General features: G+C 43.6%; 1 protein-coding gene across 1 annotated transcript in view; it reads left to right on the forward strand.

Annotated features, from left to right (window-relative positions):
- The window catches only part of fut8b (fucosyltransferase 8b (alpha (1,6) fucosyltransferase)), a 95,194-nt gene that overhangs the window by 23,868 nt on the left and 51,111 nt on the right, over nucleotides 1-20,215 (forward strand). The gene's annotated exons all lie outside the window — the stretch shown is intronic.

Here is a 20,215-nt window from a genome sequence, read left to right on the forward strand (position 1 = left end):
TTTTGGTTTTTTTTCTCACAGAATGATCTGAGCATGGGACTGAGTTCACTTTGGTCCTGATTTTGACTCGAGCACCACAAAGGTAGCTGTAACAAACACTTGATGGAGGTGGGCAGAGAGGCCAGGATTAGATGCCTCCACTGATCTCTGTGATCCCCAGCCAGCAGGGGAGGTGAAAAAAAAGTAAAAGAGAGCCCATTTAGATCAGACCATGCCGATCCATCGCCCAGAGTGATGGGTGAGGGATCTGCAAAGAGGACTGGTACTGTGACAGGCAGTGTTCATTAATGCTCCAGCCTCTGCTGTAGAGTCCAATCAAGGGGCTCCACACACAAGCACCCTCCAACACTAAAGCTCTCTCTCTCACACGCACACACATGACTATCCAAGCAATGAGACAGGCGGGCTAAGCGTGGGCACTGATGGCTTCACTGCCTCAATTGATGGGTGCTTAGAGGGGAGTGAAAAAAGAGAGCTGGAGATACGGGGGCCAGCGAGACTGAGTGTGAGAGAGATGGAGCGGCGGGTCTGCTCCGTCGATGACTGTCTGATAGCCTGAGCTTAGCACCACTTCTGCTCAACATGCAAAGCCATTACATTAACCCACATGCTGCCCAGCTGTTTCCATTAAATGCTTCAGCCCTGAAAATCTCTTTAGCTGTCACCACATACACTACAACCCTAATAATGCTCCCTCACATGCAGGTGCTGAATTATGCTGGTAAAAAAGCAGTGTTATATTTTACAGATATTAGGCGCTTAGCCAACGCTTGTATCCAGAGTGAGTCACAGGGAGGGCAACCATAGAATTAGTTTATAGTCGTAAATTGCCAACATTAGAGGGAACCAATATTGCATAAATATCAGTCTCTACAAGGCGCTGGCATAGCTGCGTCGTGGCAGAATGTGATCGTGAATCTACATTTGCTGGCGTGTGACAGACTTGGCGAGACACGGAGCAGTGTCACAGACAGTACTGTGTCTGTTTGTACTGTCATTCAAATGTTTACCTCCCAAACACCCATCTGAAATGTAATCAGCAGTGTGTGCATTGATTGTAAGCCTGTTTGGTGGTGTGATTGACTCAAACGCTGGACAAACAGGCAGAGTGCCTGCGAGCATTTCCCTTAGATAAAAAAGGACGAATGCTGACTGGAGGCGTGTCGCCCCTGATCTGTCCTTGACCCAGCTGGTAGGGAAGACGGTGAGAAAACGAGCAGAGAATGAGTGCAGAGCAGTCTGCTTCATTCAGGTAATAAAAGTAATACGGTTATTCTCTGCATTCTTATACGGTTTTAAATCACTGCAAATTATTTTCTTGCGGTTTGTATCGTTGAATGAGATGCCTGCTCCATACTCATGATGTGTAGCATCTAATTCTACATAAATATCACTGAGTCTCTTGATATAGTGTTCCGCTGTGGGTGGCTATTTTCAGCCACAATTATGCAAAAAATCAAGCATTACTTTCGCATTAGTCTCCTTGGCTTGTCTGTTGGCCTAAACAGGACAACCTCCATAAATAACCACAAGAAGTTCTCTTTAAAACAAAGAAACAGAAAGAGGAAGAAAGACACTTCCTCCTGTCTCATTGCTGCTGGTGCTTTGTTCTCAAATTTGCTGGAGCTTCTCTCAAAATGTGCAAGTTTACAGCCTGATGCAGTTCTGCTAAATGGATTACTAAAATTGAAAGTCTCAGGAGTTGTTTTCTTTAATGTTTGGGATTATATTGCAGTGAAGAGATGTGGTTAAACTGATTTGAAAATATCTTTCAGTTTAAAATTAATTTTACATTGACAGGAAATATGAAATATGAGCAAACCCTCATATAATGCTCAAAATGCCCTTTTAGGCAGGAGTGATATTCCCCATAGAGCGCTTAACTGCCTCAAAAATAGTTCCCATGGCAGTCAAATGGCTGCCTTCCCTCCATTTAATGAAAAATAAAATACTTTCAGTTGTCTAATTTGTGACATTGATATTAACAGCCTTCATCAAGTCCTGTTTTTTAGTTTCAAACTGTCATGCCCTCACATTCTTTCAAAGGGGAATGTGAAATGTACCAGTTAAGACTGTCCTGCGCCCCCTTCCTCTGATTTGTACAGATCATGCTGTTCCTTGAAGAGTCTCTGTGCGATCACATGAGACAGTAGGAAGCAGGGACAAGACGGATCAGTCTCATTAGATGAGCTGATACATGCGTGTCTACTGTATGTATGTGAGAAGTCTCGAGTGGCTGCTGGACATGTCACAACCAACCAACGCGTTTGATTCAGAGCTCCCCTCAGACTGCGTCCCTTTGAGCAGCTGGGAATGAAAACAGATCAGGTTTTGCTCCATCAGGAGTGCGGCGTCGAGCTGGGTAATGAATTCCAGGAGGCTGAGCATGCTAACAAGTTCATTATTCCAGCCTGGTTCAGGAGTAATTACCATTTTGCATCCAAAGCCATTCAAGACTGGGTTGCACTTGTCACATTAAGCCAAGTGTGAATTCAGATAAATATTTGCATAAGCATGAATGCACGAGTTGGACCTCTGACAGCCTGAGATTGGTGTGGCCATGTTGGATTTTTGTCCACACCCTCGGTAGTGACTTGCTGATATGCACGTATATAGTGATGAAGGAGCGGATGGCATGTCTCCGGTGGGCGGATATCTTCCAGGTTCAGGATCGGATGATGAGAACATCACTGAGAGGCTTGATGTGAACTTGTGACACCCTTCCTTTCATGCTTGTCCGCTTTCAAGCCCCAAACCTGCTCTCTCACAGGTCATTTTCATATTTTTGCATGAGATTGATAGGGCATGGTCCTAATAAGCAGCCAAGCATAGAGCCTACATCAGATAAGCAGACTCATTTTGGTCTCAGAAGAATGTCATTAATTATAGAAAAGAAAACAAAAGGAGCAGGCCCCTGTAGTTGTCTGCGTTGGAACACTTACTCCCTGAGTGCATAGTCACACTGGTGGGACTCCTCTATGTGTCATAAATCCCTTTACAGAAAATGTTCAATCAATTTTACTGAAAAGTTGCAAGTAGCGAGAGATGAGTTCTCCAAAATGTCAGTAATTTACCACCTTTCTCTTGAAACATTTATATAGCTAAAACTGGCACATTTTGGTCTGTTTGCCCTGCCAGGGCTTCAACAGCTGCACATTTTATATCACTATCTTAAAAGACTGTTTCTACTTGTTTTATTACTTTCCTTTACTCACTTAGTCTTTATATCCACATTACTGATGATTATTTGTCAAAAATCTCATTGTGTTAATATCTTGTGAAAGTACCAACAATCATCCAAACAATATTGTGGTATTTGATTTTGTCGCCCAATCCTAACATTTATGAAGTGCTTGTGAAAAGATTTCAAAATATCAAGGTATATATCTTATATCGCGATATGGCCTAAAAATATTGTGATTTTTATTTTAAGGCCATACCGCCTCAGCCCCGTCACCGACATACCATCTTCATTTTACAGAACTCAGCAGGTTTTGCTAAAATTATTTATAGTTAGAAGTTGCATCCCAAAAAGGGCTGCAGGATATTGTAAGAAAAATAATATTGTGATTATTTTAACAGATAATGTATATAATATATCAATTTTGCATCACAGCTTTCATTTAAAGAAAAAAAATCATGACGATGTGACATTTGTTGTGGTTTGTACTAAACAAACAGGCTTTCTTACATCTGGGGAACACGATTAGTAGACCAGGGCATCTGTGCAGCACTACCGTGCTTCATTATAATGCTGTTTTGTCACAGATATTGATATTTCAAATTATTTCGAGTTATTGTGCAACCCTATTCTAAATGTACAATTCATAACCTCAGATTAAAGGTGCACTATGTAGTTTTGCGGAAGAAATTTTTAATCAAAAGAGAAATTGGCTGATTGTTTTTTATTTTTTATGCCTCAACAAACTAAACAAACCTTTCTTTGTTTTCATGACTGAATAAACTGAATAAACAAACTGACCTCAAAGGACAACACAATTTCATACCGTTTTACTGTTTATATTTGGCGGACCCTGCCACCTTTCTTTCCTGTGTATAATCCAATAATTAAGGTCCTCAAATCTGTGTGTGATAGCCTGACATTCGTAATCTGAGTTTCCTTATATTTGTACCTTTTTAAACGTGTATTATTTAAAGAAAATCTTTCATCACAGGAAGCTAAAATACATGAGAACTATGATTATGCTTCATTATCTCTGACAGTACATTATGTGTACAATAGTTTGTAACCACTTTGTGTGAAGCCGTATTACTGTTGTGCCCATGACTAAAGTAAATACTGCCCCTCCAGCGGTTATTAACGGATACACAATGTAGCCACGAAGAAACATGCTGTTCTGAAGAGTAAAAAATGAGCCGTCAAATTATTGTTGTTTTTCTAAAAAACACTATGCGTCACTCTATGAGTTAACTATCAGCATTCACAACAAATTCTCACTATTGAATTGGTAGTGCAGCTGTCTCTGGCGTGAGGCTCATCCTGCAGTGGTCAGACACACATTCAAAGTACACTACCACAATGTTGACTGTGTGCATTGTAAGTCCCCACCCTATGGTGTTTATCACAGAAGGCTTTTGTTGTCTTGAATAAATAGACATATTACTGAGAGTCCAGAGTTCAGTCCACACTGCCGGCTAGCCACAGGCACACGCTCAGTCTTCAAGGGAACAATCCTATATATTCACTGCTTGAGCGCTTGTACAGAAACATACAACTCTCACTTGGAAATGACCTTCATTGGAGCTACTGTAAAAACCTGTGCAGTGTTTGAAAATATTAATGAAAACATGCCTGGATGCATTCTGGCTTGTGCAACTCAAAAGTCCCTAAAAACATCCTGCAAGTTCAAATCCTCTTTTTAATTCACATGCACAGCAGATCATCTGTAACGTGTTGTTTACACCCAGTACGTTTGGTTGGTTTCCGTAGTTATTAAATCTGTTAGAATTCATACATCTGCCCCGAAATACCCGTCGTGTCTCTGTCCCGGTTTCCCTCTGTAGACGTGACAGAGGGTTGTGCATTTCATTTGAAAAGCATACCACTGCTTGTGCACCACTGGGATTTGTAAACTTGAAATCACAAAGATATCTTTTTTTTTTTCTCTCTCTCAGATATGTGAAACTTGGAAAGAAATAATAATCCAGCGGATTTCTTCAGGGTGAATATTTAGTTGCTAGGCAACAGTTGTTGGCATTCGACAGGAAAACCTCAAGTAAAGGAAATGGTGAAAAAAGGCGACCGGGTTGGGGTGCGTTTGTGGCAAAACGGAAAAACATGAGTGGCTCGAAATAGGTTGTATGAACAAAATGGCAATTTCCCCAGGCCTGAAGTGGATATGTTGTTTTGACAAATTGGCCCACATGCAGGACAGTTGTTTACCAAACCAAGGCCATTTGAACAGCATGGCCCAACATTATTGCAGCCATTTTAGAGAGCACTTATTTGAAGCTCTAAACTTTAAAACCTTTTCTTTTTCTTCAACTTCTAACAGTGCCAACAGTGAGCTGTTAAAGTAATGCAAAGCTGTTCTACATTGAGCTATTTTGATAATCTATTGTGTGTCTGCTAAACAGAAAGCTGTAACTTTTCGTATTCATACCAGGGGTCTTTAACGCGGCTTCCTCACAGCCACTGTAGCTGTCCGTGTAAACCCAACACTGTTTTTCTTTGCTCCTTCATCTTTGTAGTAGCCATTACCCTCCTAACTCTGCCCTCTGGCAACCAGTGAAGAAGTCTGTGACATTGATGCAGGATTTTCGTAACACGGTTCCCCCTCCAAGCCCATTTTCTTCGTCAGATTGGAAGTTTGGATATTTATAATCTTGGGGCACCAGCTAATGGTATTTGCAGAGCAAAATCAGTTTAGCGCGTGTTTTCTGTAATGGCCTTGACTGCGTGGCATTGCCGGCGGCCCTGTCTTGAATGGTGGAAGGATGGCTCTAATTTGGGCTAATGGGTGACTCAGCCGTCATCATCATGTGTCCCTCAGTGGGCTGCAGATGGCTGGTGAGCCATGGGTGCAGCGGAGAGCCACCGTTATACACACACATAGCACAACACAATGCATCAAGTCAGTGACACATGCAGCCAACACTGACATTTGTAGAGCCACATCCACTGAGGGAGGGCGGGGAGGAGGAGGTGTGTGTGTGTGTGTGTGCATGTGCATGTGTATGTGGCTATGAAATGAGACTTGCTCAGCTATATGCGCACAAAACACAGAGGAAGAGGTTAATCAGTGGCCAAGCTAATCGAATCATTTGTCATCAGATTAGATTAAAGCACTGAACCTTCCCTTGGGCAATCATCTAGGGAGATGGCTGTGCGCGGCGCAGGTATCAAATAGCTGTGAAACGATAATGCATGGTAAGAGACTGCTTGCTTTTGTTCAAACTCTACTTATCTGCACATGCTTGAAAATAGAGACAAGGCGGGCAAATCACTGTGGCAACTGGAACGCAAGGTGGATGCTAGGCAGGCAGTTTTATACAGGGATAGCAATACGTGTGCTGAGGGGGGAAAGGTGGGGGGGATTCGAACGGCACACCGGATCCCCGTTGGGGCAGCGTCTGACGGAGGCCGGGCAGGAGTGCTGCAGTGGCTAGTTTACATTCCACAGAGTCGGCTAAGCTTCACCAACCTCTGCTCTGCTTAGACATGCACACACACACACACACACACACACACACACACACACACACACATATATATATATATGCGGATATATTTGCAATTTCTCAGAAACATACATAATAGCTCTTCCTGTTTGCCCCCACCAGTCCAAAATTCCTATACCTCCATCAGCCCATCTCTACCTATTCCACCAGGACACAATCATATTTCGTCTCACATCAGCCATGTAGGCAGATAACAAACCACCTCATCTGTACCTCCTCACCCCGCCCCCGCCCTTCCCCAAGTAACCTTGGCAACAGCGTCACTTTGCTTCATTGCAGTGGAGGGTGAAGGAGGGAGAGAAGGTGATGAGAGGTTGCAACGTGGGGGAGTCGGTCCCAAGGGAGGAGCGAGCCGGTTTACAACTGTACAGAGCAGAATAGGTTTGGCTCCCCCCACACACCCCAGAGACCCATTACTAGGGGTCAGAGCTCTGGTCTCGGAGCGTCTCTGCGCAGACCTCTGTGTGCAACCTGTCAAAGATCAGCCGCGTGACCTGGGTACATAAGGGATGCATGCCTGGATTGGGAGGAGGTAACTGGTGACTACTGTGTGTCACTGGTTTATGAGCTACTGGAGGAATGAAGAGTGTAACAACAGCTGTTTGGCAGCTAGTCCGGGTAAATTATGGTTTTATATTTAAAGGGACACTATGTAGTTTTGGAGAATAAAGTAAAACCCAGAATTCTAATGTTGTAAATCTTTTTTTCCATAACTGACTAAATAAGCTGTTCTCAGAGGAAAATAAGATCCCCCAGAACACAGCTGAAAGGTGGCAGGGTCCGCCAAATATAAACAAAGTTAACAGTATGAAATTGTGTTGTCCTTTAAGGTCAGTTTGTTTATTCAGTTTATTCAGTCATGAAAACAAAGACTTTGTTTATTTAGTTTGTTTAGGCATATAAAAATCAGTCAGTGAAGATGTTTCTCTTCTGATTAAAATGTATCCCCCAAAACTACATAGTGCACCTTTAATAGTGGGTACTTTGCAAACAATTATTTTATGCTATATTTGGCGACTTTGTACATTGATGGCTCCGTGGCAGAGAAAACACTGAACGTTGCAAATTTATAATGAACACAAGGAAGATACTTCTAAGCCTTTGTCTTGTTGGTTAGTGTAGGCAGAAGTGCTGCGGTGGTTTAAAAACAGTTTTGACCTGCCACTGTGTAACAGTATGATTTATATATTTGTACATTTTCAATCATCACTTCTTTTTCCGCAAAACATCAAAATCTAATGCATTTCATGTAGAGCCGAACTACAGTAATCACAATACATTGCACTTATGATGCAAGATGCAGGAGGTGGACACACTTACTTTAACATTTGTAAACTATAATGCAATCCAACGCAACAGCCTTGCAATTAATGCTACTGTACCTTTGTGTGAGACTTACAGTGTTTAGCGATTATTTTTCAGTCTATGTCAGAGAGATGTTGATCCAACTCTGCAGTCGGTTTTGAGGTCAGAGCGTGTTTTACTGTGTGGTACTTCTGTTATTTTGTCCAATGGAATAAAATCACCTAACAGGGTGTTGCAATACAATACTAAGGTTCTGTTATATTGAAAATAATGAAAACACTGACAACGTAGTGTAATGCAGTAAAACACCTCCACAAAATACAGCATAAAAAATACTATTGAGTTGAGTCAGAATGTCTCTGACACACTGTCAGCAGAAACATGTAGTTGTAACCTGCACAAAAGAAGATACATTGCAGGGCTATTGCAGTGGGTTGCAGGTTTTGTCCACCTACTGTAAGGAGACAGCTGCCAGTGGGCCATATATGAACGAGATGCTATGGAGATACTTGACTGAATATTTGTTTCACAAAACTGGTGATGAATGGTTGAGAGTATAATCCAGTGAATTAACATAAGCAAGTTAGGCAATGCTAGTGTCATTAGTTCATAATGGACTGAGTGTCTTTCGTGCCTGAGCATAGATGAGATATTGAGCTGTCTAAATGAAATGTCAACAAAAATACTGCCAAAAACAGCCCACTTCAATATGGACACCGAACTGAAAATTGATGAAAACAACTGTTAAACAAGTGGTGGGCCGAGGATTTAGAGTCTTTTACGAGTCATTAATAAACATAACCCTCGCTTCCATCCCCCCATCACTGATATTGACTTCCAGCTATTGGGAAACGCTGCACATCCTCACAAGTGGTTTTTAAAGACAGCAGAGTGTGCCTCTGTGTGTGTCTGTCTTTGGGATGATATATATTTTTGTGAGCATGTGCGCCTGTGCTTTGATTTGAGCCATGTACGCTTGAGTATGCATGGGGTCTGTGGGTCCTGCCCTCCCCCCTGTGTCGCCTTTGGCTCTGATGGAGCCACCGGAATCAAATCAAATCAAGTCAAATTCATTTCATACCCCCCCACCCCCCACACCACACACACCCCCCCTCCAAGGAATTCCTCTGACGTCCCTGGCACCAACAAAAATAAAAGATGACATTAAGGAAGTGTGTAAACATCCAGCCGGCCGCACGTGAAGGCGATACACAACACATGCATGCATGCACACAAAAGCACCACGGCATAAAGATAATTCAAAGCGATTGCATGTGACAGGTCGTGCACATAATGTTCCTTCCTCTCTAGCCCTGTAGTCCCACAATGTGTAGTTGAAAGGACCTGTAGCCCAGCATGTACATCTTTTTTCCCCCCAGGAGACAGCATATAATGAGAAAGCACCATTATGGGTCCAGCAGGAGCCTGCGCCTCGGTGCTGCTGCTGCTGCTGCTACCACAGTTACCCGTGAGGTCTTTCTCTTTGTTAGTTAAGGGGAAGAGCAGCCGCAGACGTCCCTCGCTCTCTGCTTGTTAGCCAGCAGTAATGACTAGGCTGTGGGGAGCCAGGCTACCAGGCCAAGGCGCTGGAAGCCTGTTCCCCTCTGCTGGCCCTCAGCTCACCGACAGGAAGGGGAACAGAAGCAGACACCACTGAGGACACATTGGGAGGATCAGATCCGACAGACTGAGGAGGCAAGAAGGGAACGTAGGGGGGAGGAAATTTCTACCTCCGGACAAACCGAGACCAAACTAGATCATTACCGACTCACACACAGAAGCACATGGGATCCAGCTAGCACACTGCTTGTTCACAGACCTGGCATTAGATCAATCCTAGCTGAGCAGCACTAAGATCAATGCGTACTTTGTACAAAATGTGCCTCGTAGGTTTATTTGGTTCTCCAGGATCATGTATTCACAAGGATGAGATTAGAATTTCTAAACCAAACGGCTGTTTGACTTGGAGAACCATGTAAAAGGCAACGTCTTAGCTCAGGATCCTCCAACACAATCAAATAAAACTCTTTTATCTCAAGATATAAAGTAAAAGAAACAAAAAAAAAACCTTGCCTGTGGTGTTTTAGTACATCAAAAAAAAACCTGCAGATGCATTTCACAGTTGAATTGTTTCTATGATCTTGCATGTTTATTTTTTTCCAGATGGTCTATGTTTATCTATGATTAGTCATCTACACACACACACACACACACACACACACACACACACACACACACACACACACTCATATGTGTGCTGTGACAGAGCGGTATTATCATGTCAGTTTATTGTGTTTACGTTACACACGAGCGGATCAATAATTCAGAGGGAGACACACGAGCCATCTGTATTACAAGGCACTATAGCAGCAATAACTTGGAATGGCCTGTTTGTCACCATGCCCGTTGCATGGTCACCAGGAACAGCAATGGGAATAACTCTTATGCACACCGCATAGTAATAAATGTGTGGATATGGATGTTGTATGGATAGTAATATACATTCTCCAAGGGCCCATAAACAATGATCAATGGGACGGTTGAATCCAGAGGACACAAATGCAGTTGACTGCAGTTTTACCTTCTAGTGTTTTGGTTTTGAGAGTTGAAGATGAACCATCAATGCTGCCCGAGGGCTGGATTAGCCGTTGAGGAAGCATTTCGTTGCTCGGCCTGGCTAGTATTGATAGGTTCTAGCAGTGAAGTTGCTGTGAGCAAAGGCAAGAGGGCTGGGAGAAGAGTACAAGAAAGACTTATTGAAGTAGGTTATGTCAAATTAAATGTATCAAATGAAGCATGTTTTTCCCTGTGAGTGTACCAGAGACGATGGTAGCGTTTTTGTCTTTATTATCATCATTTTAAAATCTAGTGCTTCAGCCCAGGGCCATAGTCTCCATCCCTTTTGGTGGATTGCGGATGGAGTGCAACGTTGTGTGAAGACTCACAAACAACATCTGCAGCAGTAGCAACCAGGCACTCCCTCTGTGCCTCGTTCTCCTTCCAAGTCCGCCCACGTTCCCTCTCATCTGCTCAGGCCATCATCCCTTCTTCCCCTTCCTCGCTGTTTCGACTGTGGTTGCCTTCCAGATGACCCATCTTTCATCTGGACTCGTTGACTAAGCACAGGCCGGGCTGGTTCGGAACTGTGCATTCACTTGAATGGAACTGAGCCGTGCTGACTTTAGTGCAGAAAGACGGTAGGCAGTGCATTATTGATTATGTTTGTGATCCAACCTTGGAGCTCAGGAGTATCCCATCTCCTCCTCCCTGCTTCCCTGTGCACATGCATAATTTCTGCACCAAAAGGATGATTTTTTTTTCACCTTTATAACGGAAAGTTTGGTGAACTGTGAGAGATTTCCAATAACTCTGGATTTGGCATTCAAGTTCTGCTCCCTCTGTTTACCCAGTGGTGAATTCTAGTCCTGGGCCTGTCAAAGGTCGGCATGGTAGACTGAGACAAATAGAGAGAAAAGTACAAGAGCGAAAAGAGAGAGCTCTATTATAAATAGATGCCATCAATCAGGGGAATGTCCTTCATTTGGCATGCGTCAGTCCTGGAGGGAGAAATGCATATTCAATCTTGAACAATGAGTGTCAGTCACACCGCTTTCACCAGACACATGACAGCTGTGCGCAGTGGCTGGTTACACACTCGGAGAATAGGAGCTGCAAGCAAGTGAGGGGGTGAAAGCCCAATCATTGCACAAGGGAACTGAATAAGCAACAAACCAGTTCCCTAGAGGAAGATTGATGGACTTCCCTGTGCTGTCAAGACTAGTGCCATGACCACTGTTCAAGACAACTGACAAGACGCGCATGTACCAGAACATATATGTGACATTGCTATCATGTCTGATGTGCAAACGCGTAGTGTCCTAGAGCGTGGTGAAGGAGAGCGACGGAGTCTTCCCCGCGGGTCTTTCGGCTGATCCTCGCATTTAGAAGGGGGGCAGCCTGTTGTTGGTGTGTTATTGAAACAAGGATGCAGCTGCTCCCAGTTGGATCACAATGTTCCGCCAGCACTTGAAGTGTCTCTTCCTTCACTTTCAGCTTTAACAAAGTCATATTGTACAAACTCCTGCCCTGGCTTTACCAAGTATTAATAAGGCCTCAGCGGTGCCTGCACTGGATAGACGAAAGGACTAGAAAGAAAAATTATTTTTTTGCGACAACACATGATTTTATTTCTTTATCCTCCTCGGTGAGAGACGGAGTAGTAAAAGGTGGGATTGTTTGTAGGTGTGATTGCATCAGCTCAGTTTTAGCACAGCCTGGCACACTGTGTATTGAATTGAGTTTTTTCATCTGCGGTTAGTTAATGTGATTTGAGCAACAGGTTCTGCTTAGTGGCAGGTTGTGTGGAGAGGAGAGATGTAGTGGCTGTTTTCTCAGGCTCTGTTAATAGGGGTCAGGGAAGACAGTCTGCCAGTATTTCTCTTTATCTCATTTAGGAAACTTCTTCCTGTAGAGGTGAGGCAGGGTTTTTTGTTTTTTCAATGAGTCTTGTATCTTTTTTATTGTCCTCCGGAGGAATGCAGAGTTGAGCCATTTAGGGCCAAACCCAAATGACTTCACTAAAAAAGCCTGTGGTTATGAGCAGCCACAGAGGGGGATGTTTGCACTGTAGCTCGTAATTGTCAGTTTCATTACACTAACAACCAATGGTATATTTGAGTCAAGCAAGTCAACGCTGAATGTAGTGGATGTGATTAGTGTCTCTGGCAAAGCAGAAAGCCTTCAGCCTGATGACAGGATTGTTTTCCTACAACACTGGCATAAACTCTTGTTGAACCGGTCAAATAAAATCATGGCAACCGTTGCTGCTACATCCCAGACACAAAAACAAAACCCTCCTTCCACATGAGGCTTTACACATGGAACACAATCTATACATTAAGTACAAAAGACTTACAAACAGGTCACATCGAGTGGAAGGAGCATCCGAGCGGAAGCTGATGGGCTGAGCAGACACACTGTGCCAGACGTAGAGCCGGAGTGGAAGAGACGGAGGAGAAGTCAGGCAAACAAACGAGTATGTACCCGAAGCAGAAAACTCAACCTGACGGGGACGAGGAGTTCTGTCAATATGGCTTGTGTTGTGACGCATGCAGGCTGTGGTGGAGGGACAGGAGAAGAGGCACTGCGGTTAAAAAAAAGAGACAGAAATGGGCGGTAAACGTAGGTTATGAGGTGCAAAAATAGGATCTTATCTTGGAAATTGTGTCAAGGCTGTTCCAAACTTATATCCAAGTACCTTGAATCCCAACATGGTGAAGTAATTTCTCTTTATTAAGGGGAAGAGTGTTTACATTTTCAAACAATCCTGAGCCAAAGTGAAGCAATTAAAAGGAAAATTCGGTGGAAGCTTACCCAAGTCTAGGCTGGTCCCAGTAGGTTTGGGTCTTAATGTCAAGCCTTGGCAAAAATCTGTAAAGATGAAGAAGAGCGGATTGGAGTTAAGAGGAAGTCAGGGACCTGGATAAAGCAATAGCGAGTGGAGCAGAGAGTTGAGAGTAGGACAGCAGTCAGGCTGGAGCACGGCACAAAAAACACCCATCTCAACTTGTCAATTATTAATTTCCTAGTCGGCTTTAACATTATTCATGCCAGTCGCCAGTCCGTCACAGGGCCAATACAGACAGACCAATGCATGCAGCTGTGGGCAATTTCCAGTTTTCATTTCATCTCGCATGCACGTCTTTGGAGTGTAGGAGGAAACTGGAGCACCTGGAAGAAAGTGAAAGGGAAGAGCAAACGTGGAGGGAGAAGTCAGGGCAGAAAATACCAGAGCAGGGAGTGAGACACTTTTTACATCCTGCCATTTTCACAATCTGCCGAACTGTCTTAATAAGCATTAAGGCAAGGACAAAGAGTCATTTTGAACAGCTTTAATGCATTTTAGGCAAGAGTTTCTTTTAAATGCGTGACATTTCAAAATATATGGAACGATGCTTTATTTCAGGGGAAAGACGTTCGCTTAAATGTCTGGGAAGTTGCCGTGTAATCAACCGTCTCCTGCAGATGCCAGCTATTTTTTCTCTCTTGTCTCTGAAAAAGCAAGGTTTAAAGGCTGAACAGAGGATGAATAAATATGTCACTTTTTAGCGCTGACGTGTTTTCGCAGTGTGGGGATTTAAGGTCACAGAGCAAAGACGCTGAGGGTTGAAGACAAGAGAATGGAGGTAATGTAGCAGAGAGCGATGAATCGGTGGGAGATGTGTGTGACTGCTGTTTATAGAACTCCTTCTCTGTATTAGTCAGGACTTGGGCCCCTCGGGGAACACTCTTCATCTCCCCCCTCTGTCTGTGTCTACAGCCGCCATCTTTCTTCCGCTTACCACCTCCCTGGCTCCCACTTTTCCTACCACAATGCTTTTTTAAAATTATTTTCCCCCTCTGTCTTTGTCTGTGACTGTTTTCGTTTCTTGGTGTTCTTGCTGTCTGGGCATTCGTGTCCTGTTTACTCTCCCCTCTTCCTTGTTCTTCCTCCTCTACTGCTGCAGCCAAAGACTCTTATGCCACAGCTCTCCTCTCCATTTTTTCTGTCCTCCCAGTTGTCGCTTTATCATTCAGGCCTCGGAGAGGGCACTTTGACTTGTGGCGGTGGGGGGGAGTACTTTTGCCCTGAGCCAGGGTATAATGGGAGTTAACCACTGACCGTAAATTCTGTCGTGGAAGATGAGTGAAGTAGGGAGTGTTCGGGGGTGGGGTGCCGCGCTTATTGTGTTGGAAGACGTAACTTATTGCACAAGAGACCGTCGAGCCCCCTGTTCTCGTCAATCTTACCTTTTATTGGGAGATTGCGATAGGAGATCCGGACAATTTTTCTCACTGTCCGCCTCTGTTGCTTGTGTCCCCTAACCGCTGGCTTCAGAAACATTTCTTCTGTCTGTTCTGACTGTGATGCCATTGTACTGTCAAGTGAACTGTGGTTACACTTTAGTCTATCACAGCGCGATTTTAGATACCTGATCACAAAGTGTTTTATTGGTTCACGTGGTTGTGCATCCTCTCTTGACTTGGAACTGCCTATTTTATCTCCTGTGGGTGTGTTAACAGAAATACTTGATGTTTATGCCACATTTTTGTTCATCTTTTTTTGTAGATCATTGTGGATTGCTGCCAAATTACAAAGAATTGCAATCACAATGTGAGCCTGACCACTTCCAAGACTACTTTCAGAGGTCTGATTGTAATCTGAGCCAAATCCATATTCAGTGGATCCAGGCGTATCGCATTATGCGTCACCGCATATTCAGATGATAAAAATCACACAATTTAGCACAGTGTAACAGTAGCTGTTCTCTCTCCCTGTCCTCATCTCCCTCCCTCTCTGGCCACTGATTTCACCTATTATCCCTTCTTCTTGCTCTCTTTTTTCCTCTTGTGTTTTCAGCCAGTCATTAGGCCTCTTTATAGTGACTGAATGATGGTTGGCACCCTCTGTATGGGGTCACCACAGGCCCCTCCACCCTCCCTCACTTGCCTCACCTCTCAAGCTCATCCCCGGGCCGTGAAAGGTCAGCCGTCATTGGGACTCATTACGAGGAACTGAAACTGGAACAGACAGGAAGTGTGTGTGTGTCTGTGTGTGTGTGTGTTGATCCAAGCAGCAATACAGCTCAAGGAAAATGGATAGTACAGCGTTTGGAGCTTCCTCTGTTCTGTTTCTAACAAATAATAACGGTCAAGGTTGTTTTTTAAGCGCTCTCTGGCTTTCACAGAGGAATCTATTTCTCAACACACTGCTGAGCATAAAGTAAATGATCAATTTGAAATGATGCTTAGATCCACAATTTCTCTGCAACCTTCCCATCACCGGATAAACACTCACACTCTCACACACACTCTGACACTTAATGTCCTCTCTGCTCTAGGCATGATACATGCAGCTGCTTGAGTGGCATTGACTCTTGCTCTTTTCCCTTCTCTCTCAAACGCACACATGCACACACCGTTGCAGAGCCAGTTCATCACCCTCACTGACACGGTGAATTTACAATGCTGTCCTTGACCACGTCTGAGCCCTGAGATCCACCTTCACTCGTCAGGAGACAGATTGGGTTGGCAGGTGGGGCCCCCGCCCATGTCCATGTTTTTATTTGGACATAAAAAGCAATAAAGCAGAGGAATGATTGGTTCTTTTTACTGCTAATCATATGTCCCACCGTCCCAATTAAAAACTTGTTTGCATAAATCGCCAGCACAAACATGCCCCCCCCCCCCCAATGAGGTGTGTGTACCGCTGTGTTTGTGTGTGTGTGTGTGTGTGTGTGTGTGGGGGGGGGGGGGGGGGGGGTACCTATCTTTGTGTCACCGTGTGAGTGCACGTGCGCGTGGAAATGCGTGTGCGTGTGTATCCTGCTGTCAGCGAATTCTCCACAGAGATAACCTTGAAGGAGAGGCGGTGTGCTTAGCTCTGATACTGAATGCCAAGCTGCAGCGGGCTCAGCGGTTGCATGGCTAGAACTTCTCTAAGACCTTTGGCCACTTCTGCGAGACTTAATCCCAAAGTTGGGATGAGGTGGGCTGCCTTCAGTGCTCGAGTGGCGTCCCTGCAGATAGTTGGTGAAAGCCATGGTAACAGTGCGAATACACAACCCTCTTTTAAAAAAGAGCTGACAAATATTTGATTTTTTAAAACTCTCTGATAATGCTGTCCAAATTGAACCATTAGAGTACATTTGCAGGCTGACGTCATCAAACCTTATTTGTAAGGCTGAATTAACCTGTTTAGAGGCTCCCGAAGCATAAATTTGCAATTGGGCCTTGGGCTGACCAAAATGCTTCGAGGCTAAAAAGCTTCTTCAATTGCCATGATAATCAACGTTCAATCAGTATTTAAAGTTAAGTTTATTCATCATGAGGAGTAATACTCAGGCTGGGAACACTAGTTCTATAACATCCTCTGTGGTTCTGGAGGACCTTTGTAAAGTCTCGGGAGAATTACCCTGATGATGTCAGAATGATGTCATCAAGGTTATTTGCGTTAAGGCTTGGAGACTGCATTTTTTTTTAAACTAGACAGCCTGTGTCAAAAACTGAATGTGTGGAGATCGAAAGACGCAGGCATTTAGTTGTCAGTGATGGCCTGACAAAAGAGAATATGAGTTGCTTATGGGAAATGTAGGATCCAATGGTTTTGACCCAAACTCTTCTGCACTGTTGATTTTGGCCATTCCTACTTTAAATCTTTGTTTTCTGAGTCCTCCAATTTAATAAAATGACGATCTTTCGATGAGGTTCACTGAAAGCATGGAGATATTGTATTGGCTGCATGGAAAAAAGAGGTAAAAGGTAAAGAGAGCACGAAATCAGCTCCTCTACTGTGCAGTCCCACGTGCGCAGGGCTGTGACGAGCATGAGCTCGACCTGCCACGCTCGCAACTGCTCAACACTCGCTCACCCCCTAAATTGATTTTTGAGGCTTTGGAGGCGGGGACAGCGGCTGATGTCTCTCATTAGACTCAGAATTAGTTCTGCAGTAATTAGCTGAAAAAATTAAAAAAAGAGTGCCACCCAAAGCCCCTTCGACATAGGGTCCCTCTGCAAGACTTGGTATCAAGATAATAATAAGGCTAATTTCACCTTAGTTGACATTGTTTTTTATTGGTGCAAATTTAATTGCTGGAATTTTCTGATTAATCAATTGACCAACTGACTATTGGGAGCCTTTGTTCTTGAGGGCAATTGGCTGGTTTGCCCAGTTTGAAATCCAGCCTTGATGATCTGGACTGGACAGTTATGTTGGCAGACACAATAACAAATTGCAGAGCAGTAAACAACAGCAATAGATGTTTAATTGGCCCATTTTTATCTATGCTTGACATTTCTCAATTCAAGTTTGATATGGTTTCAAAGATGATGTTGCTATTGCGACATTGCACCGGCAAGCCCCATTGTGCCCATGTTGAAAATCACACGTGCTAGATCAAACTGGTCATATGCTAGAATGATGGCTTTGATATACTGTTTGCTGTCTGAATTGACTAATATTCATTCCTACTATTTTTCATGCCGATAAGTTATAGATGCACATCGAGTAACAGCTACAGATACTCCTCGTTTATGTTTTTCTTCTTCAGATTTGGTATATGCCACGTTGTAGTCTGGATTTTTAGAATGTGGAGGTAGTGATTGAAATACTGAGATCATGACACCAAATCCCCACCCTGTGATCCCACCGCTCCAAGAAATCTTTGCTAATGTACTGAAAAAGTTTTCCTTTTCACATTCAATTATATTTTTTGTTTTTCTTGTTCAGTATTCTGTAAATATTGTCCTCCTACATCCCTCTTCTCTCAGCCAGGAGTGTAATTCTGGTGGGAAACAGTAAATTACAGTTGAACTGAATTGTTTTGCGTAAATACGGCCATATTTAAAGATATTTACAGAAAATATCAGAATCAGCCTAACCAAGTGTGGCGTTAAAACCCCCATCTTCCCACAAACAATTCTGAGGACATGACCTCGGTGTGCTCTTCTGTTAGCTACAGGCCTTTTCATGTGCATGTGTTAAAATCCAGTGCGGTTACTTCGGGCGTCCTGCCCTTTTATTCTCCCAGGTCGCCATCTATCTGTTTTCTTCTCTTTCCCCATGCTTGTCCCCGTGCCAGGCTTTCTCTCTGTCATTTAGCCTAAGTTAATGGACTCTTCCACATTCAGCTTAGACATGTTGTGAAGTAAACAGCAGCTCATGAAATATTTACCACTCTCCTGTGTGTGTGTGTGTGTGTGTGTGTGTGTGTGTGTGTGTGTGTGTGTGTGTGTGTGTGTGTGTGTGTGTGTGTGTGGTCAGGTGACTCCAGCACACCCACCCATGGGCACACACATGCATATGAAATGCCGGGTGCGCCCCAAAAAGCTAAGGGTGTCTCCGCATCTCGGCTCTTTGCCAACCGAGAAGCATAAAGGAGCTCTGGGAGTGGGAGCACTCTGCTGCTGAATGAGTCACACAGTTGCTGATATTCATATTGATGAAGAAGAAAAAAAAAAATCACAGTCACACTTAAAATTTAATCGGAATGTTTTTGTTGCAAATGGCAGGAACCAAGGGAGCAAACATTTCAGGTTACAATCCCTCCTGAAACATTTGTTTTCTCCTGTTGCTGTCGCTTTTGGGAATGAATACATTATGATTTCTTTGTTAGATCCACTAATATGTTGTGTCTGGTTCTGGTAGTTAAATTTGAAATGTGTCAACCCTGTGTTCCTGATACGAGTCTGATCCATTCCTTGGGAACTGGGGTAGAGGCTGTAAGGTCACTGGATTGAACCTCAGGACCAGCTGAGAAAATAGCCAGAAAAGCTGCTCACTGGCCATTTGTAAGAAACTGTGGCTGCACCATGCAGCTATCAGGTGGAAATCAGTGTAACTTTATGACTATAAAGAAGGCTGTTTCTCAAGAACAGCTTGCTCAGCAAACCATCCCTGGATAAATAATGGTTAAAAATTGCTGCCAGGGTTGAAGTTGATGTTTCTCTTGCTGCATTTCTGTATCCAAGCACCTGCAAGCTGCCCCCTCCCTTGTCCTCATAAATTGATATTGAGAAGCAGCCATCTCAAGTCGAACTGGTCGATGCTGGGATGGAAAATCCCCAGAAATATATTTCATTTCAACATTTTTGACAGCATCGGCTACAAAACTACAGCTCCCGTCCAATCGTAGGCCACATTCTGAGGAATAGATATCTCTATGTGTGTAGACAGCTTTTTCACTTCATTTTTTCCCACTTGCATCCTTTCTTCCTTCTTCCTGATCCCCTCCTACATGTATGTTCTTCACACTCAGCCACCATGCTACATGCTACATGCTACACCATGCTACATGCCAAAACATGTACCACGTCTTGCTGCGTCCCCTTAGGGTTGCCCCTAGCATCACGCACTAATACACTCACACACGCATATAAATATATATAAATGTATATATATATACACACACACACACACACACACACACATATATATATATATATATATATATATATATATATATATATATATATATATACACACATACACATATACATATATACACATACACATATACATATATATACAGTATATAAAGTATAGATGACGCTCCCTTCCTGTTGTCCCCAAGCTCGATTGGCCGCGTTGGTGTAATAGAAGCCGTCCTCAGCCGAGCTTCCATGCATAATTCAGTGGCGGACCTCATCGCAGTGCTCATTGCCTGGAGAC

Source organism: Pagrus major, chromosome 22 (assembly GCF_040436345.1).
Source record: "Pagrus major chromosome 22, Pma_NU_1.0".
Classification (NCBI taxonomy): Eukaryota; Metazoa; Chordata; class Actinopteri; order Spariformes; family Sparidae; genus Pagrus; species Pagrus major.